Genomic DNA, 23,926 nt, shown 5'->3' with positions numbered 1-23,926 from the left:
CCATACATGACCACATCCATGTCCCTCCTCTTTCCTCTCTGATGTGGAGACTTCAGGTCGCGGGAGAGGATGGTGGTCCCAGCATGCCAAGCGCATTCCCTCACGTGGGCTCACTGGTTTCCCTCAGCTTTGCCTTATAAAGCCCTAATAAGTTGCAAGCCCAACTCAACCCTGTAGTCTGCCTTTCAGCCATCCACACCCAGCCTCTCTCCGAGGGGAGGAAGATGGTTGGCCTCTTCTAACGCGAAGTCCTGTGCTTTCTGAGCTGCTCTAGGTGGGACCCGAGGAAACCTCTTTGCAGCACACATTGGGGGAAGGGCCAGGATCGCGCTTCGCAGTTTGCGGTCTGGGCCACAGCGACTGGCTGGCTCGGGGACTCCAAGCTGAGAGTTGTTTTGGTTACTGGGGATGTAATGTGTCCATGGAGTCAGTCCAGCAGGAGAAGGGGGTCCGGGCGGGGAGGCGTGGCGTGGTTCGGGTGGCTGGCAGCGTGTCTCTCAGGGGCGGGACGTGTTAAGGGCGTGTCCCGGCGGGGCGGGGCGGGGCAAGGCGAGCGCCTCCTAGAAAGGTGTGGCCGCCGATCCAGCCTCACTAGAGCAGTGCGGAGCTAGAGAAGCCTTGACCTTCGCCGGCTCAGCGAGCAGAGAACAAAGTGACAGAGAAAACTTCCCGGAGTGCGCCCTGTGTCCCCGCGGGGCCTCGCTCAGGGGCGCAGAGCCGGGTTCGACCAGTCCTCTGTGTTGGGACTTGGACCGAGGTAAGGGCGCCGCAGGCGGGGGACACGGGCGAGGGCTCCTCTTCGCGGCTGGGTCGTCTGGCATGGGCTCCCGGGATCCCGTAGTGGGGTGCTGCACAGCACAGTCCCAGCTTCCACCAGTGGGCCAGTCTCGCCCCCCCCCCCTTTCCCCGCCGGCTGTGGAAGCAGTCAGGGGTGCGACGAGGCCACTTTGCTCCGTCTGGGAGGGTAGCAGTCCTCGGCGGCTTCGCGTTCTCTCTTCTCCAGCCTGGCTCAGGGCAGGATTCTTTTCCAGAAGACTCCCAAGTGAGGTCTTGCCCCGCCCCACGCGTGGCGCGGATACAATTAGGGTTCAGCTGTGCCATCCAGGTTTGGAGGTGGTGGCGCCGTGCATCCCCATCAGTGCCCATATCCTTGCGCTCAGGGGAGAAGGGCGCAGCGGGGAGAAGGTGAGCATCCCAGCTTGGCCATCCGGGGTGGGGGACGGCAAGGATCGCTCGCCCTGCGACCACCTAGACCCGCTCGGCTCCCCGCCGGCTGCGGTGCCAAGTTTCTGTGAAAGCCGACGACATTGTGTCCCTGATGGATCGTATTTACCACAAACAGTTCAGGAAGAAAAGGGCCCATTCTTTAGCAGCAAAGTGTAGAGAGTAGAATTGCGTGAGGGTTTTTTTTTTTTTTTTTTTTTTTTTTTTTTTTATCTCTGAGACCGGAAACTTAATATGGACGTGGTGCTTCCATGGCCCTCCTTACTTTAAAAAGAAAAGAAGAAAAGAAAAAACAGGGTAACTTTATATTATGGGTGGGGGAAGCTGCTTGATAGCGTAGATAATTCCATTCAGGGGAAGTTTTCCTGCAGTCCTGCGCAGCTGCTGGAAGAGAAGCCGCTAGGTGACATTCCCAGGCATACTCGGTGTGCTACAAGTGTCCACTCCCGGTGAGAAGGTCCGAGATTCACTTCTGCGGCAGTTCATGCCCTCTTTACCTTCTATTTCCCAAATGTTGCTGCGGTCCTCATTTAACAGGTAACACCTGACCGTCTCCAATTCAAGACTGAAAACAATGTCTTTAAGAGCTTTTTTGAAATGACTTACAAGTTTCTTAAAGGTACCTGGGAGTAAAGAGGGCCACCTGCTCCTCTTAGTAGTCAACAAGTGCACTTTTTCAGCACACAAAAAAGCAAGGAGTGTCCTTTTTCAATCACGTTTCCCGTCTCCCTCCCTCCTTCTCTCTTTCTTTTATTTCTTTATGCTTTACGTTGTAGTTTTAGCTGGGCATGGTTGTACACACATTTAATCCCAGCAGATCTGTGAGTTCCGGGCCATCCAAGGCTATACAGTGATACCTTGTTACAAAAAACATTATAAAAAAAGAAGAAGAAGAAGAAGAAGAAGAAGAAGAAGAAGAAGAAGAAGAAGAAGAAGAAGAAGAAGAAGAAGAAGAAGAAGAAGAAAAGAAAAAGGAAAAGAACTAGGGGCAGGGTGGGAAGGGGAGGGCAGACCAGGTGGTAGTGGAGAAATGGCCTGGTGGTTAAAGACTCATATTGTTCTTGCATAGGACCCGAGTTCGATTCCCACAACCCACATCAGGCAGTTCACAACTGTCTGTATCTCCAGCTGTAGATGACCAGATACCTTTCTGACCTGTTCTTTCTCCATACTAACACACACACTAATTAAAAAGGAGATGGCTTTAAAAAAGATTATCATATCTTTAAAAAAAATACCAAAAAATCTAATATTAAGATGAATTTAAAAAGCACATTTTCATATCATTGGATTTTTTTCCCCCTTGCTCAGTTGAAAGGAAAATGAAATCTGTTTGCTTTGGTGGCAAAGGTCTTGTTTGATGGGTAGAAAAAAATAATGGTGAGGTATATATATCTGAAGAAGAGTTTGTTATTTTCAGTAGCCAAGCAAACTTCCATCAGGCCGAAGCTTCCTTGTCTAATGACCCATAAAAGACACACGAGGGTGGGCCATGGCAGGGCACTCCTGTAGTTCCAATACTCAGGAAGCTGAGGCAGGAGGATGCCTTGTTGTAAGCCTGCCTGGGCTACATAGCAAAACCAGGCCCCCAAACACAATCGGGCACAACATGGTGGCACACACTTTTAATTCCAGCTCCTGGCACTTGGGTGGCATCAGAGGCAAGTGAGCCTCTGTGCGTTCAAGATGAGCCAGAGCTACAGAGAGCGTGTCAGAAAAAAGAGGCAGCAACAAACCCACACCAGAAAGCAAGGCCCCCCAAACTAAGTCAGATGCTTGATAATGAGGCCCCGCCAGCCTTTGCTCCTTCCCCCTCCTCTCTTAGGAGTGCAGGCTTACTGTCTGCTCCAGACACTCCCCACTGCAGCTTGTCACTTCCAGGCCATTATCTCGAAGGAACCAGCATTCTGCTTACACAGTCCTTGCTTTCTTCTCCATCTGTTGATTACCCACACATCCATCATGTGTCAGTCAAATATCTTCGCCAAGATGCTTCGTTTTCCATGTCTCCTGGCAAGCTGACGTCTTCCTCGGCTAGTTGTCAGTGCCTGTACTAGGACACCGTTTAAACCCATAGATTTTTGTCGTGTCAGCCTTGCAAGGTCCTGCGTGTTTGTTTGTTGTACAAGGTCAACCTGACCAAGAGGTGAGCAGAATCTAAAGTCAGTTCACATTAAATTTGCCAAGCCCCAGGTGCACTCTTTTACACTGGGGGAAGACTCCCCTTGCAACTCACTCAAAGGCACAATGTGGGTCACTGCCCAAGCCCCACCCTACTTCTATATTCACCACAGATCACTGCAAATCAGTGTTTCTGGGCAAGTGAGAAAAGAACAGTATATATCTAATAAGCAGCACAAAGAAACATTTGGGGACAGATTTTTCTGTAAGGGTATAGAAATACACTTTATCTAGAGTTTGTGTCTGGCTGTCCAAGTGATCCTCTAAAGACAGGGAAGGATGAGTGAGTAATCCATGGGCAGGTATCAGCCCTGCACTACGTGACTTCCTCAGCCAATCAGCCTTTTATCACATGACTGTCTCTGGCCAATCAGCTGTGAGACCACGTGACTATTTGAAGCCAACCACCTTTCAAGGCACCCAAGTTTCCATGTCTGATCGTGATTCGTGGAAAGATTTGGTGCAAGACTTGGACGCTAGGCTGGGAGATACATTGCTTCTGTAAATATTTGCCAATAAATAGGATTAAAGTATACTTTGTATGGGACAATTTTTAAGTCACCTCAAAGTGGCACATCACAGAAGTAAAGAGGCAGTAAGAGGAGCGGTTTTTCCTGATTTATTTAGTGCCCACCGTGGGATTATTTAGTACCACAATCTGTTCATACAGATTCAGTTTTGATGCATGGGCGGTTTGCTGTAGAGTCTTACAAACACTCCAGGTTTGTAGTTAACACATCAATTAGTGGGATAATTGATAGAAGCATTTGCTCAAGCTACAAGAGGTTAGGGATCATCTTAGAAATTTAAGAAACTGTGGTATGCTGTATATATGTGCTAGGTGTCACTGTGGCTGTCTAAATGGAATCTTGTATCTTACGGGAGTCTTCACATTGAAGTAACAGTAAGACAATATGGACCATTCTTTGATTTTGTGGGTACCAAGTGCCAGGGACTTGTCCAGTCAACAAGTTCCTGAAGGACACAGCCCCGGTGAGCTCTCAGCTTGCTTGCTTCTGGTTTATCGCTGTTTATCCAAGCTTCTGTAAGGACAGCAGGCATTCTCCACTTTCTGTCATTGGCGTATCAGGGACAGCTTGGAAACACTGACTAAATCTTTAGATTTTAGGACAAGGACCATGGCCAGCACCAAATGTCAGCTGCTGCTAAGAGTCTCCTGAATGGAGGGACAGATGTGTGAATGGGCTACAGGATATGAAGCAAGCTACAGTTCTCTGGAGTTGACAGCAGTGGGTGGAATTTTGGCCTTTGTGCACATATTTCTGAAGTGTAGTAAAGGCACAGGACACACACACAGGTGAGAGGTATATCTGTCTACGTTGGAATATGCTGGGTCGGCCGTTGGGAAGACATGCTTTTATTCCATTATAGGTTATTTTCTAGAAAGGAGCCAGAAGTCAGGACTGAAAGGCACATGGGAGGTAGTCTGGTCCTGTGGGTCCCCTTAGTTCCTCCTCGAGTGTCCTCACTGAAGTTTCAGCTGTTAGAAAGTTCCCACGAGCTCGTGAGTGTGAAAGCATTTTGCAAACACTGGGATAAGACTCAGAGACGCTGTAGCAGCGATTACTTCGCAGGCATTCTGTGTATTTGCATCACATTTATCCTTCTGAATAAAGAGAAACAAGGCTGTGTGGGCTGGTGGGGGGCGGGGTCTGGGTGAGGGGAAACGGCATAGCGTACGTATGTACGTACGTACCCGGTTCTCCTTCAGCACTGAACAGGGCTTGACTGCACTGCCACAACGTATTGTTCAGCCCCGTTAAGCTGCAAACATGAGCTACACAAGAGAACTTCCGGTGCTCAATAACGAGCCACAGTAAGCCATGCCTGGAGCCAATGATTACACTTGGGGAGGGGAGAGAGAGGTCAGATTTGCACGATGAGAGTCCCTCTGGAGGTTATCTGCAGTGTGTTTAGAGAGGCAAGACTGGCAGAGAGGTCGGTTTCCAGCAGTGTGATCCACGGAGGTAGCAGGAGAGGTCTGAGGATGGACAAGGAGTGGAGGTGAGATGAACTCAGAGGGCAGGGAAGAAGAAATCCTGCAGAAAAATGGTATCTGGGCTGTTCACCTCCATCAGTCACACAGAAGGCAGGGACCAGTGAATGGGTGCCCAGGTTCACACCTTTATAAAATCGCCTAGTACATATGCCCAGGGTAAGCAAATCGGAGATCATAGTGAAAGCTAACTACGATCTGAAGGCTGGATTTTGCATTATCACAAAATAATGAATAGAAAGTGCCCAACCACGGATGATTGAGGCCAGTAACAGCAGGTTCTTCCCATCTTGAGTCATATGGGCCTGGGCTTGGGCCAGCTCTCTCTGCACCCCATCTTGCTGGGGATTGGCCTGTGTGGTTTCCATTTATGAGGTCTGTAGCCGAGCTGACAGACTCTGGCCCGCAGCATTAGCGATATTTTCCTGGTGTTGGGTTACCGGTTTCCATTTCTTTTTAGCCAGGGTTTGGATTTCTGAATGTGTCTTTTGGATGCAGTACTTTGAGAGTTACTATTACTGATCATGTGGGAAGGAGATTGCTGAAGGGTCTTTTGTCAGCAGTTTGTGAACCAGGCTAACAGATCCTTAAAGAGGTGAAAGTTAAGGACTCCTGCTGGCTTTAAAACTGAGTGATGAGCTTGAGCGGATTATTTTATTTCACTTTAAAATTCAGAACTTTGCTCTTGTTAGCATTTGTTTCCTATTATAGTCCCGGGAGCCTGGGGATGTGACACCATTGGTAAGGTGCTTGCCTAGCCTGTGTAAAGCCCTGAGTATGATCACACTAACCAGGTGTGGTGATACGCACCTGTGGTCTCAGAAGTCAGGGGGTGGAGGCAGGAGGATGAGGAGATGAAAGTCATCCTTGTCTCACATAAAAAGAAAACAAAAGCAAACGCAAGCCAACATGCAAGGAATGGGACAGTATTAGCTATTTTCTTCCCTCCCCTCCCTCCCTCCCTCCCTCCCTCCCTCCCTCCCTCCCTCCCTCCCTCCCTCCCTCCCTCCCTCCCTCCCTCTTTGCTGTCATTCAGTGTCTTCCATGGGCTTGTCTTTCTTGCCTTTTCTAGTTCTCCATAGCAGACCATGGAGCCCAGAGAAAGGCTGCCTGCCCTATGAGCATCTTGGGTATTTTTCTCTCATGCAGTTTGAGTCTGTTGCTATAGCACCCCATGCTGTTTCACTGTGGGTAACTTCCTCTCATGTAGGGACTCCTTTGCTTATTTTACTGATGCATCCTTTCCAAGTAGAGCCCAGAATTATTGAAAATTCTGGCAAGATGGCGGTATCAGTTTATATGGTGTTAGCCGAAGATATCCCGACAAGATACCTTCTCAACAAAGATCCCGAGAGCCCGTGAGCATGTATGTGTTTGTTTATATGTGTGGTAGGGTGCACATATGTACACATGTATGTGGAGGACAGAGGTTGATGTTAGATGTCTTCCTTAATTTTCCTCTACTTTGAAAAAATACTTTTAAAATGTGTATTGATGTTTTGCGTGCATGTATGCCTGTGTGAGGGTGTTGGCTCCTGGAGTTACAGGCAGTTGTGAGCTGCCATGTGGGTGCTGGGTATTGAACCCATGTACCCTGGAAGAGCATGCAGTTCTCCTAACCACTGAGCCATCTCTCCAGCCCCTCTACATTTATTTATTTATTTATTTTTTTTTTATTTTATTATTTTTTTTTTTTGATGCAAGGTCTCTCATTGAACTTAGATCTTGCTAAATCAACCAGACTGGCTAGTTAGTAACCCCTAAGACTCCTCCTAGGTCTGCCTCCCCAGAACTTAGATTATAGGCTCACCTGGATGTATGACTATGCAAAGCCCCCCCCACCCCCCCTTTTTTTTAACCTTCCAGGGAATTGAACTCAGTTCTTCATGCTTGTGTGGCAAGCACATTATCCATTGAGCAACGGTTTCCTGAGGTGTGAATCTTTGACTCTTTACATGGGCCTTACCAGTAACTAGATGTTGACATTAAAATGAAGAGTTGCCCGTTTTTTGAAGTGTTGAGCAGTATCGGTGTCTTTATGCTGAGTATCAGCAGATTTCGACTCTACTGTAGAATAGAACTCTCCTTCCTTCAGATTTTCTTTTTTTTTAAACATTTAAAAGCCTTTTCTTCCTGAGGAAGAGGATAACAGGACTCTTGAGCGATTCCCAGTGTTTTCTGGGCTATATAGTGAGACTGTCAACAACAACAAAAAAAGAAAAATCTATAGTGGATGTGAGATGTGTCTTACCGACACTACCTGGAGAGGGGGCGTGGAGGGGGAAAGCCCATATCACTCCCCCCTGTATTTATTTTGTGATATCTATGTGGAATGACTTGTATAGGATTATGAAGACCCAAGCATATAAATTACTTTTGCAGAGCTGGGTGGTAGAGTTTTAGGCAATTACATCAGTTCAGGTGTAGGTCCTGTAGGTAAAGACCAGCCTACAGCGCCGATGCTTGATGGTTGATCTATGGTTTAACAGAAACTTTTCAAACTATTTTTTAATGAGATACAACTGGTCTCTAAGTAAAATAATCTATTTATTAATATAATGTGTTGACAGTGAGAGATGTTTAGAAATGCTGTTGGTCCCCTTAGGAACATGCACTTTGTAGTAACTGAAACCTTTTTACCTCTTTAGTGAAGACCCCTTTTGTAGAGGACACCAGCATGAAGAAGTTTGCTTTGCTTCAACCCCAGCTTCCTATGCAATTGGAGTTTTAGAAATTACCTATTTTGGGGCTGGAGAGATGGCTCAGTGGTTAAAGAGCACTGGCTGATCTTCCAGAGGACCTGGGTTCAATTCCCAGCACCCACATGGCAGTTCACAACTGCCTGTAACTTCAGTTCCAGGAGATCTGACACTTTCACATCATGGACATGCATGCAGGTGAAACACCAATGCACATAAAAATAAAAATAAGTAAGTCATTTTTTAAAAGCAGATAAAAAAAATTACCTATCTTAAAATTTGTTTAGAGACATTACTGTGTCTGGCTGCCATTAGTCTAGTAAGCATATGAAGACATTGGGCCTGGAAACAAATCTGTTGTTGCTGGAGTCTTAATGCGCGTGTAGGACAGATGTCACTCATTGCATGGTGGTATTTATTTTGTTTTTAAGCTCTCAGAATTTTGATGGCCTGGTAAATCTGATGAGTTAGAAAATTCACTAAAGCTGAGTTGACAGCCAACACTAGAAATATTCAGGAAATCAACCAAGAAAGTGGGTGTTCATATATGCTACTGTCAGCATTGAAGAACACCCTGCGTGATTTCCGTTGTCTAAAGAAAACCCTGTCTACATTTAGAGAGTGCATGGAACATTTTTGAATCATTTCAAAATGTAATATATAGGCCATAGCAATCTGTGTCCAGCGGTTGTTACTACAGATTTTTGTAAACTATAAACAGTGATAGTCTGATAGAGTGTGTCTTGTTCACAGATGCATGTAGGAAAGGCTATTCCCAAGCCATCCTGTATAATTTTAATGAAATCCATGCCCTTTGGACCAACAGATACTTTAGAAAGCATTTAATTCAAACCATTTTTTTTTTTTTTTTCAGAAGGAAAACTTGTTTCTGGTTGGTTAAATGACTCGCTTTAAGGTCAGGGACATACCTCTGTCAGTAAGGAGCTTGCCGTGCAATTGAGAGGACTTGAGTTTGAATCCCCAGCACCTGTGTAAAAAGCCATGCATGGTGACCTGTGCTGCCAATCCCAGTGCTGGGGTAGGTGGAGACAGGGGGATCCCTGGGGCTCACTGTCCAGCCCACTTTACCAAATCAGAGAGTTTGATATGAGGTGTCTCAAAAACTAAGGTGAAGAATGACTTCTGACCTCTAAGTATATGTAAATACATGTGAATATGTGCACATATACACTGAGTGCACACACACACACGCACACACACCATTTGTAGATAAGCAGTCAACAGTCATGGAGTCGCATCTCTTTGACCAGTTATGAGCCACTGCAGGTACTACAGAGTCCAACCACTCTCTACTTTACTGCCGTGAGTCTCTCACTGAACCTGGAGCTAAAGCAGTGACCAGCAAATTCTATAGTCTCTACCCACACAGCAATGAGGCTTATTGGCACATGGGCAGCCATGATGTGAGTCTGGGGTCTGGACTGTGGTCCTTGTATAGGTGGCCAGTGTTCTTACCCACTGAGCCGTCTCCCCAGTTTCTTCTCTATTTTGTTATTGGGCATTATTGCACTCTCTCTCCCTCTCTCTCCCTCTCTCCCCCTCTCTCTTCCTCCCTCTCCTTTTCTCTCCCTCTCTCTCCCTCTCTCTCCCTCCCTCTTTCCCTCCCTCTCTCCTCCTCCCTCCCTCTCTCCCTCCCTCTCTCCTCCTCCCTCCCTCTCTTCTTCCCTTTCTCTCCCTCTCTTTCTTCCTTTCTTCTTCCCTCTCCCTCCCTCTCTCTCCCTTTCTTTCCCTCTCTCCCCCTTTCTTTCCCTCCTTTCCTCCCTCTCTCTCTCCCTCTCTGTCCTCACCCCGCCCCTCCCCCTCCTTTCCTTCCTCCCCCGTGTGTGTGTGTGTGTGTGTGTGTGTGTGTGTGTGTGTGTGTGTGATACATGCCATGGGATATCTTTTCACTGTGACTTTGGAAACTGAATTCATGGTGTCAGGCTTGCACCCACCCACTTCCCTGGCCCCATACTGTCATTTTAATAAGACAATTATCATTATATGCGTATGAGTGGTTTGGCTGAACGCATGTAAGTGTACCACCTGTGTGCCTGGTTTCTACAGAGTCCAGAAGAGAGCACCAATCTTGTGGAACTGGAGTTACAGATGGTTGTGAGATGCCATGTAGGAGCTGGGAACTGAACCCAGGTCCTCTGTAGGAGCAGGAAGTGTTACTCTTCGCTGAAGCTTCTATTTAGTCCCTTACAGTTGTGGTTTTTTAAAGTGTGAGCTATTGGTGGCAAATTAGTTTAGCAGGTAATAAATTGTGTGTGTGTGCATGTATGTGTGCACATGTGTGTATGTGTGAGATATTTTCCTCCTAACTTTTTTCTCTTGAGACACAGTCCTACTACCAGGCTGGCCTCAATAACAATCCTTTATTTCTTGCCACTGTACTTGACTTTGTCGCATGGACCTCATGTTTGCACAGCAAAACACTTGCCCATTGAGCCCTCCTCCCGAAGTACCCTAAGTAATGAGTGAGAGGGTGAAGGTTTGTGCAGTCACATGGAAGTTTGTGTGCCCAACCCCCATCCCTCTTTGTAGTGTTCATATGCAATGACTGAAGATGCATCTATGGTAGGAAAGTGTGGTTGGTAGGAATTTGAGCCATATAGAGATCTCCATGACAACCTTAACATTTTTATAGTTGCATTGGAGCAGCAAACCCATGAAACTGTTGCACTCCCCTGTGACTCTCAGGGGACCAACTTTGTATTGGGTGATGTCCTCTCTGTCCCTTTCCCTTTCTGCCTCTGTCCCCACCTTCTTGATCCCCATCCACCCCTTCCAGCTCTGGCCATGTGGTCCATGTGATCTTGACATCCTCCCCAGTGATTCCACAGCAAGCATACATTTGATGGGTTTGTTTGCTTAAGCCTTGGGAAGAGCTACAAAAACTGATTAAATTTAGAATCCATCTCTGCAGGCCTTGCTAGTTATCAGTGAGCCCTCTGACACATGAAATGATACCAAAGGATTCTTGTTTTGAAGGTGAATCTGTCATTAAGGGGTACATGGGAATTGTAGGATTCGCACCGGACGGGAATCCTTGGGGACAGGGCATCGTCTAGTGTGTGGATTTGTTTTCTCCCTTAGGCCCAAGCTGTAGAGCCACCATGACCCTAAAGTGTCTCACCTTTTGCAAACATTCTGATTTGTCATCCTTATGGACTCTCAGCTTTGTTTCTCATTAAAGTCATGGAGTGTGAGGCTCGAATTTTAAGCAGCCTGGACAGTTGCTTCAGCTCAGCTCTGTTCTGTGCTTTGAGTCTTCTCGTCCCAGTGAACACTGCAGGGAGTTACGCTGACCTACTTTTCCTCCTGAGAGGTGTGTCTCACAGCCGTTTGCCCTGGGCGGGCGTATGTAACTCGAACATGTGCTAAGCATGATTTTAGTTCCATGGGGATAACCCTCTGTTTTAATATCTCATCTGACCCTCACAAATCCATTTAATTGCAGCTATTTTGATATCAGGCCAAGTCACTAAAAACCAGTCGGCTCCCTGTGGGAGACAGTAAACTTTTGATGGCCATCCCAATAAAAGTGGAATTCTTCTGCAAATAGATGCTTTTTTCAAGAATTCTTCTTGTAAAAGCCCAGGGAAGTTGGCAGTCTTTGGGTGCTTTCGGGAGGGATTGTGGTGGGTGCCAAATGGCACATAGCTACTGTATGCTTGGAAAATGTTAACGAGGGGCTGGGCTCCTCTGAATGTGTGTCTTGGCCTTTAGAGATAGCTGCCATGTAGGAAGAACCATCTTTCAAAACCAAATGTAGACCTTGGGCATCTGCCAAGGGGAATGTTGTAAATATATCCAGGCTCAGGTTTTTTTTTTTTTTTTTTTTTTTTTTTTTTGGTAGAAAGAAAAGAGCGGGTGTTTAATAAGAACCACGAAGTATTTGAGCAGGGCCCACCATTTCGAAGAGGTGCTCTTATCCTCGAGGCCAGGTTCCTGTAAATATTGTGTTTCTAGTCCCATTTCTCTCTGCACCTCCCCTGTAGTGTGGAACCCTTCCCTTCAAGGCCATTGGGGGGGGGGGGGCGTAGACTAGGAATAGAGAGTATTGTATTGCACATGCTAGGCGAATATACTCCACTTAGCTACATCACTGTCTTCTTTACAGCCTTTTATTTTGAGAGAGGACTCATTAGCCACCCTCAAACTCTCTCTGTAGCTCAAGCTGACCTTGAACTTATGATCTTTTTGCCTTATCCTGCCAAGCAGCTCAAATTATAATTCTGTGCATCTAGGCCAGGTTGGTTTTGATTACTATTAATTAATTTTTTTTTTTTTTTTTTGAGACAGGGTGTCATTCCTTGTGCTGTTTGGCTTTGACCTGTCCCTGTAGCCCCAGGGCATCATTAAACTTATGGCCTTCCTTCCTCAGCCTCTGCATTCTGGGAGGGCAGGTGTGACCATGACACCTGGCTCCATGGTCACATTTTTTTTTTTCATCCTGTTTTTAGTGTGAGAGTTAACTAAGTCAAAGGATGTTCACAAAACAGGAAGGAAAGATGAGTCTTACCATATTTTGATTTTTCCCCTCCCTCTATTGAGCTTCTGGTTGAAGGCAGTCTTAGGAAAAACATTCTACCTTTGGACTGGGTGGGCTGAGATTAAAAACAGACATAAACCACTGACCAGACCCAGTTAATTCATGACTCTGTTATATGTATAAAGTTAGCTTTACAGAATTGCTCCTAGTACAGTTTCTCTGGTGCTATTATAAATTCTTCTCACACACACTACCTTTCCACCCACCTTTAAAGTCTTCTGTTGTAACATTCAGATGCCCTGATGTATCGGAGTCACGAAGTACAGGAAGGGACAGTGTGAATCTGGATTTGTTTTGGAGCGTGGTGGGGAGAGGATCAGGTTTCTCACCTAGCACGGTTTGCTCTTCTGTGGCTTTTCTTCCTGCCTCCCACACATCTCCGAGGAGTGGATGATAGAACTTCTCTGAGCCTGATGTGTTTGCTGGTGGTTCATTGCTCCTGCGTGGTAGCTGGATTTGGGGTCTACAGTTGTCTGAGGTCATCTCTGCTCTTGGCAATGCCATAGGTAATCCAGAACCCTTTTCAGAGCCTTGTTTGTATTTAGGAAGTTTTATATTTCAGAGCATTTGGAGCTGGGGTTTGAGGGTCCATGATGCCTCACCTATGCGCGTTAGCTGCATCACGAGGCACGCTCATGTGCCTATTCAAATGAGTGCTCTCCTATGCCATGGAGTGTGGACGTTGTGTAGGAGCATATTGCAGCACAGATCTAGGACAGAGTCCCAGTGTGTCCGCCTCATTCTTCCCAGCTTGTTCTCTGGAGGAGGAAGGGCTTAGAGCACATGTGTGCCTTACACAGGCCATATGGAATCCGCAGCTCTGACAGCTGCTTAAATTATCTGTGACACCGCATCCCACCATTAGCCAGGGAGATGGATGGTTGAGTTTCCGTCAGAAGAGGCAGGACTCTGAGTGCCGGAGGAGCCCTCCCAGACTCTCCACCGTGTTCACTAAGTGCATTTGGAAGCAGGAACGTTGGGCTACAGAGCGTGTTAAGGTTCTGCCCCAGAGTTACACACACACCTGCATATTTGATCCTGGCCCATCCTGAAGTGGGACACATCACTGTATTGAAGAATTTTCCAGCAAGAACATTAGAACAAAGACTAAGAAGAAATGCATGCTTCTTCCATGAACTAATATCCACTAAGTCTGTTTTTACACCTTTCTTACTAATCATATGCATGTCCCCTTTTTATGAAATCGTTGCCTTTCAAAAATATTTTTTACCCCTTCTTTTCTACATGATGATTGCTAAGCAGGAGTTTGTCCTCTTTGAGGTGTGCTAACCTGGTCTTTACTTAATGTCTTCCCTCAGTTAAGCAGGTTAGAGTTTCTCTCAGAGACATATCATATACAGACTAAGTAGTTATCTTCATTGCTCCTTTTGTAAGATTACTAGAGAGGAAGTCTTCTGGTTTCTATGTTGTCTTGCCTCTTCTCCTTGGGGAATAGAACTCAGGGTTATACATACATGCTATGCCTGCTCCTCGAACTGAGGATAGGACCCAGGACTGTACACATGCTAGACAAATGCTCTGTCATAGAGCCCAGCCCTGCCCCCCAGCCCTGCCCCCAGCCCTGCAAGTTTTACTTAGTTTACACTGTGACTTATTTTTCACCATCATGTGTATTATAAAACAATGAGAAAATGTTGCATGTTGCTTTGCTGGGTTTTGATGCCAGTTGTTTGTATGTGATTGTGAGACTCATTGTGAGACAGATAATGAGTGGTGAGATATGACTCTGTAGTTGGTCCAAGTGTAGGAAGAGATTCCTGTTCCTTTGTCTCTGGTGTTTGGTCATTCCCTGAATGTGTACCAGTATACCCCATTGTAGGTTCTTGGTATTCTATATTGATATCTTCTGTGAATGGTGTGTGTGTGTGTGTGTGTGTGTAACTGAAAGAAAGGCATTTCCTTAGCGGAGCAGGTCCAGAGTGACAGAGATGTTTCCAGTTAAGCATCTGTTTTGTCCGTTCCTTCTCCATGACTCCTTCTCCCGTGAGCAAACCACCTGCCCTGCTCAGACCAGAGTGCTCTGTTGCTTTTGAAGTACAAGAAGAGTTCTGAATCAAGAAGCCAGAGGTGTAGACCAGAATGGAGCTTAGAAGTGTGGTTTAGGGAACTTGGGGAAGATGGCTGCCACACAAACAATGAAGACCTGAGATTGGATCCCCAGCACCCAAATAAAAAGTCAGGCATGTGCATCTGTACCCTGTGGAGACAGAGATAGGCAGATTCCTGGAGCCCACTGACCAGCCAGCCTAGTTGAATTGATGAGCTGCAGTTCAATGACAGACGCTGCCTCAAACCAGCAAGTAGAGAGGAGAGCCGATCGGATGGCTGACAAAGTAAAGGTCCCTCCATCAAACCTAATGACCTGAGTTTGATCTCTGGAAGGACCAACTCCTATAACTTGTCCTCTAACCTCCACATGCACGTTGTGACACACGCATGACCCTCTGCCCCAAATACCTAAAAGGAAACAAAAGAATAAGATAAGGAAGAAAGGGGTGGAGCATGATAGAAGAAGACATATAATTGACATTGAACTCTGACCTCCAAGTGAACATGCACCCACTGCTTATTCAATGGCATTGCACACATACACTCATATGAATACACACACACACACACACACACACACACACACACACACACAATGGAAGTGTGATTCTGATATCTGAGTATAGTTTTTCCTTGTCAGAGGGAGGTATTGGGGTTCCACTGCAGAGCTAAATGTATATTGGAGCTTGAGGGACAAACTGGGCTTTGACCCAGGGCCCTGTTATTTGTGATGGAACTCTGTGCCATGTGAATAAGAGAGCCGAGTATGAAGCGCTTGAACTGGCACTGGCTGGTTTGAGATTAGGAGCAGTAAATGCTGACATCAGAGATGCTCACTTGGGTATCCTTGGTAATGTTGCTGCTTCTGTGCTTGAAGAATTGGAGGGGGGATCTGGAGAGATGGTTCTGTGGTTAAAGAGCATGTGCTGCTCTTACTGAGAACCAGAACTCAGGCCCTAGTACCTATGTTAGGTGGTTCACAATGCATCCTTCTGGACTCCACAGATACCTGCTCTTACATGTGCACATACCTAACTACACACACACACACACACACACACACACACACACACACACACACACGGACACAATTTAAACATCTTAAAATAATTGGAGGTATCAGTTCAGCACCTGACAGAGAGACTTTAGGTTTGGTCTGAATAAGTCTGAGGCATCACTACAATAAAAATCCAACCATGAGCAGTTAGGAAGCTGGCACTTGGCGGAAGTCAGAGTAGCATGTGTAGGTTCAGATGCATCATCAGACCAGAAAACCAAAGAAAACAAACAAAAACACATAAAGCAGTATCACATAAAGAGAAGGCTGGGGAAATGGCTCAGTTAAGTAAAGTTTTTGCATTGTAGCTTGAGAACCTTATTTCCAAACCTCACAAAAAGCTGCATGCCTCTATAACCTCAGCACTTAGAGGACAGAGACAAGCAAATTCCTAGGGCCAACCAGTAGAGTCAGCTAGTGAGACCCAGGTTCAGAGAGAGAGGCCCTGTCTCCCCCTATCTCTCCAAAAGAAAAAGGTGGAGAGCCATTGAGGGAGGTACCTGATGTCAAGCTATGGTGTGTGTGTGTGTGTATGTACATGCACACACATACAATTGAATCTTATAGGAGAGTGATACAGAAATAGACCCAGTTGACGCTTAACTGGGATGAGGAACAGAGAATGCAGGTGGAAAGATCTGTACTAGAATAGCTTCCCCAGACCATGGAGCAGGATGAGAGGGGTGGGGGAGCTTGTAAATTTCCCATGCACGGGACTAGCAAGACTGACACAAATTTTAAACTTTGCTAATGCCATTCCTGGCAACTTTGTTAATGGCCCGCCTGGTGAGATGTCTTCCAGCAATGCTTTAATTTAATTTGAAATTAAAATTTCAAATGCACATGGCTTTTTGATCTTTCTTCTCTTTACACTCTATCCCATAGGAAATTTAAAAGCAGCTGTATGCACCGTGCTTGTAGAAGAATATTTACTGCAGTGTCAATTGTCCTGAGAAAGAATGGGATACTAAGATGCTTTCAACAGCGGGACAGTTGGATAAATAATAGCACATCTATAACTTGGGTTTTGGTAGCATCTGAGCTGGTTGGATTCTGTGAGAAAAGAATGATGAGACACATAAAATAGGATTTCATTTTTTTGTACATGCGGACGGATAAAAATATCCATTGTATGATATTTTTATATCATAAACGGATGGAAAGACATGGACAGATGGCAAGTGGACAAATGGACAGATGGCTATTTCTGAGCTGTCTCAAGGTATAAAACCTCAAGAAGTCTGTGCATGTGAATGGGTGCACACAAATAATGTGAAGGACATGTCCCAAGTTATGTGTCCCAAGTTATGTTTCAGCTGAAGAGATGAGGGTGAGTTTTCTTCTTCCTTTTTATCCATCATCCATCCATCTATCTATCTATCTATCTATCTATCTATCTATCTATCTATCTATCTATCTATCTCTATCTTCATTTTTTTTTGAGACAAGTTTTTTCTCTGTAGCCCTGGCTGTCCTGGAACTCGCTCTGTAGACCAGGCTGGCTTGAACTCACAGAGATCTATCTGCTTCCACCTCCTAAGTGCCAGGGATTCAAGGTGTGCACCACTGGCCAGGAGCTGTTTTTTATTTTCAACTGCTGGTTGCAAACCTCTGAAGCAAAGCTGTTGCTTTTAGGGTTTAGGGATCATTGAGAAGCTTTAGGGGGCAGCTGAGGGTGGGAGCCCCTGTTTCTCAGGTACAAGCAGTGAAGAAGGAAACATGGCAAGGTTACATGTTTGCTGTTGCAACAGGGGAGCAATGACCATGAGTGTGCAAATATCTGGATCCTACTTTTACTTTATTCAGTATTCGCCAAGAAGCGCAACTGTTGGGTCATATGGCAATTTCATTTTAGATTCTTTTGGGAAACTGTAACTTGTTTCTTACTATATGTCACTTACTCACTCATCAAAAGTACATAAGGGCCCTAATTTTTCCCATGTATTATCTGTCTCCCCACCCCCAAATTTATTTTAGGGTAGAATTTTAAAAACTGCCAGTGTATTGGTGTAGTATCAATACATGTGTGTTTACAGCTGGAGCCAGTATGCTTTGCTTACATGTGACCCAGTGTGGACGCTGTTTCAACCCATGTAGAGCCCTTGTTCAGCCCCTCTTAAAAAAATCTTGTAATACCTCCACTAAACTGATTTTACAACCCACTAATTGGTTATAGATCACCATGTGAAATGTTGTTTAAGAATAATCTCCAAGATACAAGACCAAAGTCCAACCATTGCTAGTTGCCTAATGCATCTTTCTTCCATTTCTTGGGGTGAGTGATGGTGGAGGTGCCCCCTCCGAGCAAGGGCCATTATTGGTCATTCACATGATTCTCTTCCCCACCTCCATTTTAAATAGGAGCACTCATCCTACCTTCTATCCAACGGCCATCCACCCTGATCACAGTGAACTTCACAAACTAAGGTCTTCCCAGAGTTATAAGATTTACTCAATCTCAGGGAAGAGCTACAGTGAGTTTAGAACTTAACCAAGTTCTAAACCCGGCTTCCCTTGTCTTTTCCATGTTTAGCTTTCTAATTTCTTCTCAACCAAAACCTGCAAGAGCTTGGCAGTCATCCAGTAGATAAGGACACAGTTTGTGTGCACTAATTGACCCGACCTCATCCTTGTCACAGAGCTTGTGATATTAAGGACAGAATACACGTTCAGGTTGCCCTACCTTCACTGTGTGCAGTGGATGCTGCTCTTGTCCCTGTTCGGACTCAGTGTGCATCAGCTGCTTGCTCCAGTGCTCTGTAGCCTGCAGGAGCCGATGGGAGGCTGGGCTCAGACTCACATCTGCTATGAAAGGCTGTCCTATTTCGAGGTGGTTACCCAGTGTCAGGCATGCTGTGTATCCAGGAGCCTGCTCAGTTGTGTGCGTATTAGATGCAGGGTCTTGTTATATAGCCCTGGCTGACTTTGAACTGGCAACCTGACCTCCAGCCTCAGCCTCCCCAAGGCTGCAATTACAGGCATGCATGCCCAAGCCAGACTTAATTGACTTATTGCCCATTTTTGGAAGAGCTTATTTGCATTTCTAACAGATTTTAATGCCAAGGTGAGATTAATAAACAGGATATGTGTGTGATAAATTGATAGAAACAGAGTATATATGTGTGTTTGTATGAGAGAGAGAGAGAGAGAGAGAGAGAGCGCATGCGTACATTGTACATCTTGATTGCAGAGCATCTGCCCATGGCTGCTGGCAGATACACACAGTTTCTGAGATGTTAGAGATTTCTGAAGGCAGTGGCTGGTTGTTGCTTCAGCAAGAGGTTTAGTTAGCTAATCTGAGACCCAGGGATATTTCCTCACAAAGCATTACAAGGCTATCCATGAACCCTGCTGCAGAATCTGTCACCATGGATTTCCTTTCGTAATATCCATCTTGGATTGTTTTCCTTGCTTTTGTTCTGAAGAAGTGTTTTATTGTCGTGTGTTGCTTTCAAACACTAGAACATTGAGAAACAACGTGCTGTCATCGTTGGTGGCGTTGTTGGTGTCATCACGTCATCATCAACATTGTTGTTATCAATTATTGGTCAATTCTGAAATCTGTCATTTTTGTTCTTTGCTTAAGGAGTCTGACTGTGACTGGATTTACTTAGGCCACTTCGAGCAATTAACTTTGGAGAGGAGTATGAGTCTGGTGGGCATGCTGCTCTGGGAAGCCAGGAAGTACTCTATTCCCTTTAAGCTAAGCTGTAGCTTGAAGTTAAATCTAGAGGGCGTAGCTCTGATATTCATGTGTGGGTTTCTGTGATCTGGACAGAAGAACTTCTTAGTAAACATTACAGTTTATTGACAGAATTTGTCTCCCCACATTCAACTCTGCCCTTACTTCCGTTTCAGCTTGTGTATGCTGATCTAGTGTTGGTGTGGATGGTCTGGGGCCTGTTAGCATCTCTGCTGTTTCCGCGGTCCTGAGCTGTTGACCAGTGATGCCTTGGCCTGGAACCAGCTGGAAGCGAGCAGTTTTAAGTGGCTAAGCAAAGACAGAGACTTATATGAAGTGGAATAAAGACAGATTTCATCTGTCATTCTTTGTGGGCCTTGTGCAGCGAGAGCCTTACTTCTGTGTTCACTTAGCAGTGGTGACATGCAGCCAGCCTTCGTTGTCAGGAGCCCTTTGCAGACTGCAACACCACTGTGTTTTGTTCTGCATGCTCGGAAGTCTTCCTGCTACCTTCAGTCGACCCTTTCCGTGATCCATTTGCTGAACTGCAGATTGTCACTTTGTACATTACATAAAATTCTAGGGTCCTGGTCTGTGTAATGAAGGCATTGGAGATAACAGTTCCCAAACCCTTTTGCATCAGTTGCTTTGTTTAAAGCCTGAGGATGCAGGGACTACAACCAGGCCCATTATCAGCATCACACTCAGCATCCCTTTCCCCCGGACTAAAGCAAACAACCAAAATATACACTGTACACACAGTTCTTAATAGCTGATTCCCTCCCAGGCTGGTAGAGCAGGGTGCAGACTCCAGGGTGAAGACTCCCACAGTGGATCTGGGTTTTCATCCAGTCTGTGCCCAGAGCTTTGGTCCTCTGTATCCTGTTGCTCTCTGCAGATTTATGATTCCAGAAGAAAGTGCCTCTGATAAGAAGTGGCAGATTGAAGTGCAATTGAGTTCTATATTCATCTGCCTTATGAGACTAGAACTGAGAAAAGATAACTTCTCCTCCACCCCCAACCCCTGTGGGAGGGGTTGTTTAATTGCTAACACCTAAATCAGAGTGCAAGGGCAAATTAAGATCACATGGTCCACACTTGAAAATCCACAGTCCTTGCTGGCAATGGTGGTGTACACCTTTAATGTACTTGGGAAGCAGGGGCAGATGGGTATCTGCAAGTTGAAGTCCAACCTGGCCTACATAGTTCCAAGAAAGCCTAGGTTATGTAGAGAAACCCAGTCTTAAGAGACAAAGACAAAAAAAGAAAATCTAAAATTCTTGGACAACAGATTTTGTGGGAGAATTAGTGTTTTTTTTTTTTTTTTGTCCCTAAGGGATCAGAGCTGTGTTAAAGGATTGTATTTTTGTGGGGGATTGATAAACTATCCCTGCTTACACTAATATTTTCACTACATAGGAAAATACAAATCTTATGCCTCAATTGCAGTTATATTTAGTTTTTGAGGGGTTGGCACTGGTGAACTGGATATTATTATAGACTGAAATCTATATATAGGGACATTCAAATTAAATGTGGTATGAATCCATGCTTTAAAAAAAGAAAGCAATTACTATGTTGGAAAGCCAAGCTATAAAAAGCAAATGAAATCATAGGAGAGAAAAGTCAGGATTTTCTTTTGCTGAGCGAATGTGCCCAAGCCTTGTTTCCCCTCTGTGACCTGCAGTGGCGGAGCGGGGGACGCGCGAGTCTTAAAGTTGGGCTATATAGATGTTTGAAGATGACAGAACATTGCACATTGTCCGCTGAGCTGTGGCAGCGCATGCTATATATTAAACCAGGGAGAGAGACCCGCTAAGTCAGTTGGCTTGCACTTTGTCGTATGCCACTTTGGTTCTGGAGTATTCCGTGGAAACTAGCTTAATTTTAAATTTTACCCTCCTGGTGGGTAATTTCTCTTGAAAGAGAGTACAGCTAAGTTCTCTCAAGCTTGCCTCAAACTGGCTCCTAGCCTCCTGAATATTAGCATTATAGGTGTAAGCCATCATACCGAGTGAAAATTACTTTTCTGTAAGGTGTGCTTATGAATGTTGTGGTATTCTTTTTGTCTGTGTACACACACTCACACATGAGCATCTTTCATTTCTCTATATCCCATCCTTAACACCCTCAAAGAATCAAAAGGAGGAAAACCGTTGGAACCTTCTGGAAAGTGCTAGACCTTTCCCCCATTGAATGGTGAATGCAAGCCTCCCTGATGGTTTTGTGATTTGGAATGGGGACCACCCTTGACAGGCCTGTTCTGTCCTTTGACATCCAGCCCAAAGAGGCAATCGGCTTTATAAGCAGCTAGTTGTCACTTGGGAGTACCCTGCAGCTACCTCTCCAGAGATGCAGTCAAATTTGTAAGTAGCTAGTTCTTATTCAAGAGTACCTTGCAGCTCTCCAGAGCTTTGAGAGTGACAGACTGGCTGGGCTTCAACAGTGAAACCTAGAATAGCCTATAAGCAGGCATTTTCTTTGCTTAAATGCACCCCAGTCTTGGCTACATCCTGGATAAGGGAACCTTGAAATTTGTTTCATTTATCAATGTGTGTGCAGGAATGTGATGGGTGTGCACATGCCATGATGTGAAGATTAGAGGACAACTCTTGGGAATTGCTTCTCTCTCTTACCTTGTTGAGGTAGAGTCTCTCTTGTTTCCGCTACACTGAGTATAATAGGTAAGCTGGCCTTTAAGCTTCCAGACTATAAGACTATCTTGTCTTAATTTTCTATCCCCTTAGGCATGCTGTGTTTACTGACGTGTACAGTGCATCTGGCTTTTATGACTTTTACATGGTCCTGGGAGTTAACTCAGATTGTCATGCAAATCTTTTTCTTGCTGAGCCATCTTGTGGCCCTTGCTCTTTTGAGACAGGGCCTTAGTCTGTATCTCAGGCCTGGAACCACTACGTTCTCTAGACCCCAGGCTGGTCTGACGTCAAGACAATCAGTCCAGCTTCCTAAGTGCTGGGATAATAGTCCCAACTCCCACACCTGGTTTTCACAGCTTCTGCTAAGATGGGATATTTAAGACTTGGGTAGGCTGTCTCTCCATAATTCCCCTTAGGGACACAGAGAGTTTCAACATGGAAAAATTGTAGGTGATTGCCCAGCAAGAAAATGCTATTGGTATCATTTCTGATTGTGTCTCCAAGTTTTCCCCACCAGGAGTCTCCCTAGAGGGTATCTTTCCTCTGGCATATTTTTCAACTATTTTTCAGTGTCTTAAGGTTATCATTGTTTATTGTTTCAGTTCTTTGGTTAGCTTTATTCCAAAATGTATGTGTGTGTATGTGTGTGTGTGTGTGTATATGTATATATATATACATATATATATACATATATATATACACACACACACATATGCATATGCATATGACAGTTATGAATGGTATTGTTTCCTTTATTGTTTCATATATATTTATATATATATGAAGCTAATTTTTCATCCGTCTACTTTACTGAATGCATTTATCAGCTGAGGTTTTTCTGGTTGAGTCTTGAGGGAATAAGAGACTGCAGAATGCTCAAACCTAAAGGGGACGTGTATGCTGTACCCCAACCCACTGCACCCCCAGCTCAGGAATCTCTCCAGAAGAAGGTGAGGAAAGAGTATACAGGTGGTAGGTAACTATAAGCCAACTTCTTTTGGACACGTCAGGGCAGCTACACATACGAACTCACAGCTCTTGTGACAGTAAATCCTGTGTATACCCAAGCCAGACAAAAATCCTAGCACGGAGAGGGGAGCTGGCTCACAATCCTTCGCCTAGCAGTGGACACCATAAGCAACTGTTAGCTGTTGGGAAATGAAGGGTCACTTTTGCCTCATAGTGTAGCTCCTGCTAAGTCAGCCGTGCCCCACTAGAAGATCATATACCCAAGGAAATTTGAAGCAGCACAAAGTTAATCTCTGATGTAAAGAAACAAAACAGAAGGACATATGTGGATCTGTGAAAACTTTCGTGTGTGCGGGAATAAATACGAACAAAACACATTGTGTGGAATTCCCCCCCAAAATAAAAGTTAAAATCAGAATTCTAGGGATTAGGGTTTGCTGCTTGGCAGTAGAGTCCTTGCCCAGCATCTTAGGAGTCTGGACTCAAGCCTCACTACTAGGACCAAATCAGCCTTTGCAGTGAAAATTGAGTTTCTCAGTTTTTTTTCCTCTTCCCTTACTGTGAGACATTGATGGTCTCAATGCTACGAAATTATTCTCTGCAAACTTCTCTGTTCTCGATCATCACATTTTGAGGGAGTTGACAACTACCTGGACACACGGGCCTGGAAGCATGTTGGTAACGAAGGGGCTGCATGCTGTATCGTGATAGATGCTTTCGAGCAGAGGCTGGCAGGCATGGACAGACTGACTCACTGTGAGTCACTCCGACAGCCTGTGTGGCCCACAGTGTAGCTAGCAGCTGCTGAG

At 45.3% G+C, this 23,926-nt stretch overlaps 1 protein-coding gene across 3 annotated transcripts in view; it reads left to right on the top strand.

Moving 5' to 3' along the window:
• The first annotated feature begins 570 nt into the window (after positions 1-570).
• Positions 571-23,926, top strand: part of Tiam2 (TIAM Rac1 associated GEF 2) — a 204,525-nt gene continuing 181,169 nt past the window's right edge. For all 3 annotated transcript variants that reach the window (XM_076926716.1, XM_076926718.1, XM_076926719.1), the window contains exon 1: positions 571-757. The gene's annotated coding sequence lies outside the window, so the exon portion shown is untranslated. The remainder of the gene's footprint in view (positions 758-23,926) is intronic.

The sequence above is a fragment of the Arvicanthis niloticus genome, chromosome 28, assembly GCF_011762505.2.
Source record: "Arvicanthis niloticus isolate mArvNil1 chromosome 28, mArvNil1.pat.X, whole genome shotgun sequence".
Classification (NCBI taxonomy): domain Eukaryota; kingdom Metazoa; phylum Chordata; class Mammalia; order Rodentia; family Muridae; genus Arvicanthis; species Arvicanthis niloticus.
Note: the sequence above shows the minus strand (reverse complement) of the source record. Positions and strands in the feature narration are given on the sequence as shown.